The sequence below is a fragment of the Aphelocoma coerulescens genome, chromosome 1A (assembly GCF_041296385.1).
Source record: "Aphelocoma coerulescens isolate FSJ_1873_10779 chromosome 1A, UR_Acoe_1.0, whole genome shotgun sequence".
Taxonomy (NCBI): domain Eukaryota; kingdom Metazoa; phylum Chordata; class Aves; order Passeriformes; family Corvidae; genus Aphelocoma; species Aphelocoma coerulescens.
The window spans coordinates 24938154-24948516 of NC_091014.1; the positions used below are offsets into that span (position 1 = coordinate 24938154).

General features: G+C 36.3%; 1 long non-coding RNA gene across 1 annotated transcript; it reads right to left on the reverse strand.

Annotated features, from left to right (window-relative positions):
- Window positions 1-883: 883 nt before the first annotated feature.
- On the reverse strand, window positions 884-3432 carry LOC138104605 (uncharacterized). Its single transcript, XR_011148155.1, has 3 exons — window positions 3246-3432; window positions 1728-1811; window positions 884-1021 (listed from the first exon to the last, which is right to left on the reverse strand). It is a non-coding gene; the product is annotated as an uncharacterized lncRNA (long non-coding RNA).
- Window positions 3433-10363: the final 6931 nt, after the last annotated feature.

Sequence of the window (10363 nt, forward strand, 5' to 3'; positions counted from 1 at the left end):
TCCACTGGATCACAGCCTCCTCCAGGCATCCACCTGCTCCGGCATGGGCACCTTCCCCACGGGCTGCGGGTTGATCTCTGCATCCCCTGTGGATCCCCATGGACTGCAGGGGCACAGCGGCTTCACCATGATCTTCACCATGGCCTGCAGAGGAATCTCGGCTCTGGTGCCTGGAGCACCTCCTGCCCCTCCTTCTTCACTGACCTTGGTGTCACCATGTTGTTTTCCCTCACATGTTCTCACCTCCTCCTCTTCTCTGACTAGAAGAAAAACTGTGCGTGCCTCACTTTGTTCTGATTTTCTTCTTAAATATGCTATCAGAGGGGCTTTACCAACCTCTCTAATTGGCCCACTTTTGGCCAGCCGCATGTCTATCTTCAGAGCCATCAGGGATTGGCTCTACTGGACATGGTGGAAGCTTCTAGCAGTTTCTCACAGAAGCCACCTCCATGGCCTCCCCACTACCAAAAACCAGGCTGTGCAAAACAACATATACAGTGTGGGACTATAGTGGTAGGGAAATGAAAGAATTCTCAGCCAACACACACAGCAACTGTTGCTGAAATCAGTTTTCCTTAAGTCTGCTTAGATCCCAGAATACCCACAAGAGCAAAGGAAAATCTATTCAAATAATGCTTATCTCCAAAATGCTTTCCAGAAACTAGAGTACAACACAGTGTCATGATTCTTGAATAATCATTTATTCTGTGCAATAGCATACATGGCATTCTCTATCTAGTATCATTAAAATAAGACACACAGACCTTGTTTAAACTATTTTAAAGACGTATATCAATCACTCTTCCAAGAAAGATAAATAAGGATTGATTTATTGCATCAAAAATAGAATGATACAGAAAATAGAAGTATGAATTATATTTACAAACCTCAATAGATTCTATGAAGCATTATACTTAATGCTAAATTTCATTATAATACCCTCCAACCATTTGCTCAACTTCTCCAGAGAGAGCTACTTCAGCTTTACATAATCTTCATTCTTTCACTCCTAAAAAATTTCCTGAGGGACACATTTAAATGAATAAATGAATTAAAATTTATAGAGAGAAATGTTCATAAACATGATGGATCTAAGAATAATGAATAAGGGATAAATAATTTATGGCATTTCATTTTGTCACACACTGTCAAACTGTGACAATAACAGATTTGCTTATTTCCATGAAAACGCAAATCAAAATATGGCAAGACTGAAACAAACAACCAGCTCAGGCAAGGCACAGTGATCATTCTGCTGGTGGAAATAATTTTAAATACGATAACGCATAGCAGGTGTAGCCCTTCAAATAATAACATTTCATTCATTCCTCATTATTTGATCACTCTTAATTTTCATTTTCTTTCACCTAGAGTAGTAGATTTTAGTGGCCAGAGGGATGCATGTTAATGTGTGCTTATTAATTTAATAGCACAACTCAATGAACTTCACTTATTCTAGGTGGTCATTGATGACATCTGCCTTTTCATTACAGCATTTCCCTAAGAACAGATGTACATGGGAAGTTGGATATGCATTCTATTATTTTTTCAAGGTATTAAATACTAGCCAGTTTTTAACCTGAAACTCTATAATGGCATTAATGTGACCTTATACCAAAATTAAGAATGGAACTTCCGAGTTCAAATTAGTCCACATTGCATCCAACTCAGTCTGTAGCTACATGCCATACACACTGTTCTGTGTCTCAGCTGAATTAGCCACCTACCTTACAGCTTCTAGGTGCAGGTGAAAAGAGCAAGTTTTCATCCATACGATAAACTCTTAGCTGCTTTTCAGTCTTTGGTGGAGTCTACAATAAAATGTAAGTTGTTAATTCTTCTCGCAAATAAAAGTGTACCTCATCTCTAGTTTGTGTGCATGTTCTCAGCTTCAAGGCGCTGTTTTTCTATATCTTTCTCACTAAGTTCACCTTTAAATATCAATTTTTCATCCATCCATCCATCTAGCATTCCTCTAATTTTCCCTTAAGTAGACTAAAAAGACCCAGTTTCTTTAGCATCTCATATCAACTATTATCAGCCAGCTGGCTAACTCCCCACTTCCTTCAGGCAGTGATGCCAATCTCCAACAACCCTTAGATATCTTCTGTGTGGCTTTTCACTTGGTAAAATCTCAGTACAAACATCCTGTCTTGTGGTAAAGCTACTCCCTTGTTATGCTTCCTACAAAAACCTTAGGCTACTGATCTTACATCGTTTCCCTATTTCTTTCCCTGAGTCTGTCTGCTGTCTATTATTCTCAACAGTGAATTAGCCTTTTGTCAGGTCTGAGCTGCCCCAGCCAGATTGCTTTGGGTCATCTCATTGAAGCTTAATAGGACTATATATGTATTAGGCTGCATTAAAGCAGTATATACTTAACTAGCAACTACAAACTTACTATAATAATGGTTTTAATAGAAATACCACCTACTCCATTTAGTCTAACTAAGCAGTGATTTAAACCTTCAGGACATGTGAAATAAAACCAACAACTTCAATACATATCAACTATGTCAAATATGTATTACATGTGAATTGCTGTTGTTGTTGTTGTTATTATTATGATTATTATCCTTGTAGAAGTTTTCCTCATGAAACATAAGAAGCAGCATAAAAATGGCTGTCATAGAGATTTAAGAAATCCATTCAAGCTATACATCAGAGTCATGTTTGGAATATTTATTACAATGAATACAGCAATGATTAATTAGTATTCCCCAAATGGGAAATTATTTGTTTTCCTGAATTTTGTGATGTTCTGTTAATATCACTATGCTAATTTGTAATTAAATCTAGAATAGAATAGAATATTTCAGTTGTATGGGATCTATAACAATCATCTAGTCCAGCTGTTTGACCACTTTGGGGCTGATCAAAAGTTGAAGCATGTTATTAAGGGCATTGTCCAAATGCCTCTCAGACACTGACAGGCATTGATCATCTCTCTAGGAAGCCTGTTCCAGTATTTGACCACCCTCTTGTTAAAGAAATGCTTCCTAATATCCAGTCTGAGCCTCTCCTGGTACAGCTTTGAGCCATTCCCATGTGTCCTCTCACTGGATCTCAGGAAGAAAAAAGCAGCCCCTTCCCCTCCTCAGGAAACTGTAGAGAGCAATGAGGTCACCCCTCAGCCTCCTTTTCTCCAAACTTGGCAAGCCCAAAGTCCTTGACTGCTCCTCACAGGATATTCCTTTCAGCCCTTTTACCAGCTTTGTTGCCCTCCTCTGGACACATTCACTCGCCTTCACATCCTTCTTAAACCGCAGAGCCCAGAACTGCACACAGCACTCCCAGTGAGGCTGCTCCAATGCTAAATAGAGTGGGATAATCACCTCTTTTGCCCAGCTGGTGATGCTGTGTTTGATCACCCCAGGATGGGGTTTGCCCTCTTGGCTGCCCGGGCACACAGAGCTGACTCACGTTTATCCTGCTGTCAGCCAGCACCCCCAGATCCCTCTCTGCAGGGCTGCTCTCCAGCCTCCCCTCCCAGTTTATATTTGTGCCTGGTATTGCTCCATCCCAGGTGCAGAATCTGACATTTGGACTTGTTAAATTGCATCCAATTAATCATTGACCAATGCTCCAAATTGTCTGTATCTCTCCATCCCTAAAGAGTCAGTGATTTTAAACACATTTACTGTGTATCTATTAGGCTAAAATATGTAGAAATCAATCAGGTTGGTGTGCTTTTGTGTTTTGCAGGTACACAGTTTTTATGCAAAATTATACAGTATTATATATTTTACTGAGAATAAATCCTAGCATGAACATCAACTGTCATTCTTGTAAAGACTTGAAATTACAGATTCATTATCATGAACATACATGATTTATGGAAAGCAGAGTTATCAAAGCATATGCTCTTCTGCAATCCAAACAAGAGATCTATTTTCTAAATTTCTGTTTGCTGGAAATATTGCATATCAGAAACCATCAAGGATAGGAGCTTTAACTTATAATATTTACAGTTTTCTGCACCATAGCAGGTTTAGAATAGCACTTATAACAGGTGGTTTTATTGACCATGCTTTCATTAACATGGTGCAAATCTCCTTATATTTCTGTGTTTGGGTCCCGGCATACTTATTGGAACAAAATTTATTTTTAGTAATCAATTCAGTGGACAAATTGCATTGCTTTCTTTAAGCACTAGCACCAGCAAGGATGACTTCCTCGGCTGTAAAGTGTTTTCATTTGTAAATCAAATTTATCATAGTCTCCAAATAGCCAAGCCACTTGAGACCATGCTTTTCTCCATATTTCACTATTATTGTTGAGTGTGATTGTGATCTAATCTACACCAAGGTATGAAATTTAAGCTAAAAAGCACTAAAAGCATGTTGCAAGATTAAAATTAAAGCTAAATAAAGTACTATGAGAATCAATGTCTGAAGTTTGATTCCTTGTCCTTTTAACAAAGGCAGAAATGCTTTGGTAGGACTCATTTCATGTAACTTTATCAATCTAAAAGATTGATATCTAAATATCTAAAGATATTTGGCATAAATGAAAATATTAGCTTTTTTTGAATGAGACATCTCAGCCATCTGAGATAGGTGGATAAAATTTGCTTCTGAAGACTCAGATGGTGACTGCATATTTCTAGTAAAGGTAGCCTAAACATCTCAATTAAAACATAAGAGTTTTCATTGTGTTTTTTATTAGTTGTCTAAAAGCTGAGATTCTTAGTCCAACATAATTTTCTCAGCTTTATTTATAGTCATTAGAGATACAAAAATAGGATGGGGGGCAAGGGTGGGGTGGGATTCTGCCTACCTTAACAACCTAGATGGAGATACTGTTGTAGAATTTTTTAGGTTGGAGAAGACCTCTAAGTTGATCAAGTCCAACCATTAATCCAGCTCTCCCAAGTCTACCACTAACCATTTCCCTAACAGGGTGGTATCCTATTCAATGATGAGCCAGGGATCAAAGTATTAGGATCTAGTAGGTCGTAGCATGGCAGAAAATGGAGTAGGAAAGATTATTCATTTGACTCAGTATTAAATTAATTTTTAAATTGAGAGCTTTACTAAGAAATTTTTTATTCAAAATCATAGTTTTTTTAAGGTCAAGTGTTATAGAAACCCTGAAAATTTCTATTTCTAGAAAATCTTTCAAAGTCTAGTGGCAAGAAGGCCAAAGAAACATTTCTAATTACATAACTTGATAGATGCCTTCTCCTGGAAATCTGAAAAGGTTTTTATTTAAATAAAAATTAATAGCATTTTTTACAGTCAATTAGTTAATCTGTGAGATCATCCAGCTGTCTGGAGTCACCTGAATAGATCTTCATATTTAGCCAAATCCAGCATCACTAGGCTCCTCAAAGATACTCCACTAAACTAAAGAAATGTCCGTGATATCCAGCAGTGAAGTCCTGACTGAGATCTCAGGTGGCTTACGAAGATGCTACTGCTGGCTGTCAGTGCAACTCTGCTTAATTAGGATAAAAATAAGAATAAAGCTTGTTGCTCTCAGGAAATAATATATCAGAGAACTTTTTTTTTTCTTTTTCACGTGAAAGGTGCTTAAGAAGAATGTGATGAGCGTCGTTTAGTAGACTTTAGAACAACTCTTGATCAGCCATTTTGATCTGATCAAACAGCACACTCATTCAGATCTAAATGCTGAAATACTTTTCTCTGGGAACTCTACTGTACTGAATCCTGTAAGCCCAGCAAGGTTTATCAAAAACATCAATAGTGACAATGGGAAGATCCATAAGAGATAAAAATGGTAGTGAGTGCCAGATATTTTCAAAGGTGTGGGTTGAAAATAATCTCCATTAGCAAAAGCTGTTTTAAGATTTCCATTACACCACTCTGTCATGCACATTGTTTTTAAAAAGGAAAATGACTGCAAAGTGCTGTATAGTTAGTCTGCATAAACCTAGCACAGCTTTTCCTTGGTGTTCATTACAGATCTCTGATAATTTTTTGTGTTCTGAAGTCAACAAATTAAAGACAAACTCATTAGAAGTTACTTGTGCTCATGTATTAGCCACTTGAATATCTTTTGCTCTGCAATTTTGAACAATATTTTCAAGTTTAAGGATCACTTTTATTTCCACCAGGTGTTCATGGACTGAATTCTTGATTACCTCATGCTACGTGAATATAAATAATGTATTTCCCTTTTCATGGGCAAGTAGGTTAATTTGAGTAATACTGTATTTAGACTAATAAAATATTGCAAGATAGATATGAGACTACCTTCAAGTGCATTTTCTTCATTTACTTCACCCACAATGCACATTCACTTCAGTTGATCCACCAACTGGCCAATACTGCTGCGAGGTAAATAAAATTGCAGCGAGGTGTATATATACAGCCCCAACTCCTCCCTTGGAAATCTTGTGTGGAAAGCAAGAGTGACATCTGAAGTAATGGATTACCAACTCAGAGAGATGCTGAGAAGCCAATGTTGATGCCAGAAATTATCTGTGAAGAAAAAAAATACCACAATATCAGTATCATCTACAGAACAAATATGCAAGGGACAGATTAAAAGAAAAAAACCTCTCTCAAGTACTGGAACTGTAAAATATTTTTCTTTTTAATTTATTACTGTGGGGATAGAATAGTCTATTGGAAGTGTCATTTTGTTCTCTTTTGGGAACAATGCCATAAAGGATCTTCAGTGATTTGCTGTCATCTGTGCTAGATTTGGAAAGGCACACTGAACCATCAAAGCATAGTTCCTGAATATACTGTATCAAAAGTATTAAATCCTGCATGCAGAATAAAAAGATTAAAGAAAAAAAGCAAAAATAAACTATAGCAAAGTACTTCTATATTATATAAAAAATATTTCTTTCCCTACTTTCAAAAATTCAAAAATCTGCATTTCTAAGCCTGTATTAAATAGCAAATTTGTTTAGAATGGAAATAAAAACATGGACAAAAAGATTTGAAGTGTGTTAATTCTTCTATAGAAGGGCTCTGGAAATAAATTTACATGAAAATTTATGGAGATTATAAATGTGAAAATTATTCTTTTCATTTCATTTAGAATTCAACTTTGTAAATATGAGAAAGACTTCAGAAATATTTTGAATGTATAATTTAATCACGACCTGTATTAGCTTTTGTTTTCATAAAGGGATAATTCCAGAGGAGGTGATAATACCTCTAATTCAGTGGAAATGCTGCACAGTGAGGATTACTAGTCTTTGATCATCATCTATTCAAATGGAGCAGCCTTGAATAGTAGATTTGCCAAAGCAAGGCAGGGTCTTCTAAGTTTTATTTTAGGAGGATGTAACTAAGTAAGAGATCACAAGATGGAAGACTTTGATCACTGGAGGAGATTGCTAAGGGAGATATCAGACAAAGTGGAACTCAGTGGAAGGCATTCAGAAAGATAAAGGAAGAAGGAGCAGAAAAAGGAACAGCAGAACATGCTTTCATGGTAGAAAAGTGCTTTTGAAAGCAACAAGAGCGGCATGTATTATGGACTTTCAGGCAGGTTGTTCAACATAAAACTGGGGAAAAGAAAAATCTTTTTCCAGTGGCCCTGAAAAATTATGCTTAATTTTTTTCACAAAAAAAATAAACCAGCAAGAGCCCCAAAATCCAGCCTTATTTTGAATCTCCCAAGACTCCTATACATTTTCATATTAAACACAAAACTTGCTATGCGTATTATTTCTTAATATCTTTTTTATATTTTTATATTTTAGACTGATTTTGAAACTAGTAGTTTACATATCTACCTGACTTTTTTATGAATTAAAGTCTTCATGGATTTCTGGATCCCACTTGTATATTTGCAGTAAATTTCCTGTTTGCTGAACTAATTTCACCCAGCTATAACCACGTATTTCTATTAACTCTTTCATTTTTACTATGTGTTAATTCTTTACTTTTAATTCTAGCATGTTTAAATCTATTTTCTTCTCCTGAAATTCCTACAGTAGCTGGGGGCTTTTATTGTCAAAGTACCTTATATTGCATCTTTCCAAGTGGAGAGTTAACAAGTTAACATTACTTATGCTTTTTAGTAAAAAACACTGGTGATTTATTTAAGGTAACTTCCTAACAAAATGAAACTATTTAGTACAACTTGTATTGGACAAAAAAATACCATCAATGACAAAGCTAAAATTTGAAAGCCATTACTCCCATAAATCAAAAATACCCAGATTACAAATCAGTCAGTTTTTTTGGCAGACTTGAGGTCATTGTGATATAGAAGCATACAGCTGGAGAGGAACTTTTAAAGTTCTTAGGAAGGCTGGCAGTGTCACAGAGGGTCAGCATCTCCTGAGAAAGGAGAAGTCAGGCAGCAGAAGCTTCAGATCAGAAAGCTAAGCCAAGGCAAACCAACTCTTATCTTTGCCTCCCATTCACATCTAAGTTCCAGTTGGATCTGGGAGCCCTGTTCACAGCTGCACCTGCCTAGAGAGACAAAACAATGTGTGCTGGAGGGCCTTTTGCTACCATGCTGCAATCAAAATGAAAAGGCAGTTTCCCTTTTTCTCTCTATTTGGTTCTATTAAATCATCTCTAGCAGATTTGACTGAGACAGCAGGCCTAAAACCAAATATTTTCCTCTGGAACAGGAAACTTTGCACCAACTGGTGTATATTTTCAACACAATTTCATGTGGGTAGCAAAGTCCTCCACCCTCAAGGTCTGGGCATGTAGTCTTACTAGCAAATTATTTTGGGTTTGTTGTTTGATAATAACTACTTATTTTGTGTGAAACTTTCCTTTTTTAAAGCATATACTCTGTATTAAAAAATAAAAATTAAAATAAAAATAAGGGAAAAAAAAAACACAAGGGAGAACCTCACTTTTAAGAAAATACAATTTCCTTAGAGGAAGCAGAAAGAATCTGCCCAGGATAATTGAGAGTTTTTCACCTGCAGTAAAAAGATAGATTTTGCATTAACAATCTAAAATAATCCAATTCTGTTTAAACCACTTTTACTGATTAACATAAATAATTATGCAGGAAAACAATTTTCTGTGCCAAGAACTGGTGTAAACATTTTACATTATATAATAATTATATTTGCTGTCTGAGGAACATAAACTCAGAAATCATCCTGACATTTTTAAGTCTATGACAATGAATTTCAGTTATTTTAATACTTCTTTCCTGATTTTTTTCCTAAGCTTCCTATAGAATTGTAGCACTCTCAAATGAGGTGCTCAAAAGTTTTGCAGTATTAGTTTCCTGAGAAGGACGTGTTGGGCAGAGACATAAATGTGTCAATCTCAGAATAAGATTGCAATTTTTTAAAAGTGCAGCTTTGGGCATACAAACCCAACATTTCCAAAAATTGGAATTAATATTCTTGTCATGCTGTTCTTTACTTTAAACAGTTGGAAAACAAATTAAGCTCATTCCTTAATTATCTCTTTTGAAAACATGAGGACCAGGTTCATCATAAACTAGTAACAAAGTCTTGTGGAAGCTGCTTGCAGTAACCCTGGGAGAACCAACTCTTGCACAGTCTGTTTTCCACCTCTATTAATCTGACTTTGACTTTGAAGAGTCATGCAGCAACAGCTCAGCATATTTTGAAATCATTCACCCAGTCTTGAACAGCAATCCACTTTGCATTACCATAATCTGATCTCAGAACCAGACGGTGATCTCAATGCAGTTTTCTTATGACTATCACTGGTTTACAAAAATAGAAATGCACAGTATAAAGATGAGATCTATTCTTTTCACTGTTCCTTATTTTATTTCCCACATATTCCTCAAACCTTTCATTTATAAAGACTCTTGTATCTCCTAGTTCTCTGTTACATCTCTGCTTTTTCTCATTTATCATGTAGTTATTTCTCTCCTTATCTCTACAGCTTCTCAAGACTTCAGTACCTCATTAAAACAAAATTGAAACTGTTAACCTCCCTATTCTCAGTAGTTTCTCAAGGTCTTTGAAGGATACAAAAATGCAATCATATACCCATCAACTCTTAGAAATGTGTAATAACTTTTTAAGAATGTTGAATATTTAAAACAGCAGTAGGCAATGCAATTCTTGTCTTGTCTCCATCATGATCTAAACAGTCCCAGAACACAACGTATGTTCTAGACTCAGGGACACTCTTATAAGAAAAACTTTGAAGTGAACACAAGTATGAAAACAAGACTGGGTTTACTTTACCATTCAGCACAATGCCCAATATGTAAAGGTTAAGTTGAGAACTGTATTTGCATATTACTCATAGCACAGACTGTGGTGTACATACCATATTCCCATGGAGAGGATGATGCTGAGTTGCACCTTTCAGTGGACTGACAGGAAAACTGTGTCTCTGGAAGAGACTAAGACATCCCTTCTCCACCACACTGCATAAGGCCCATTCTCAGGCTGTTCCTCTGTCAGGATGGACAT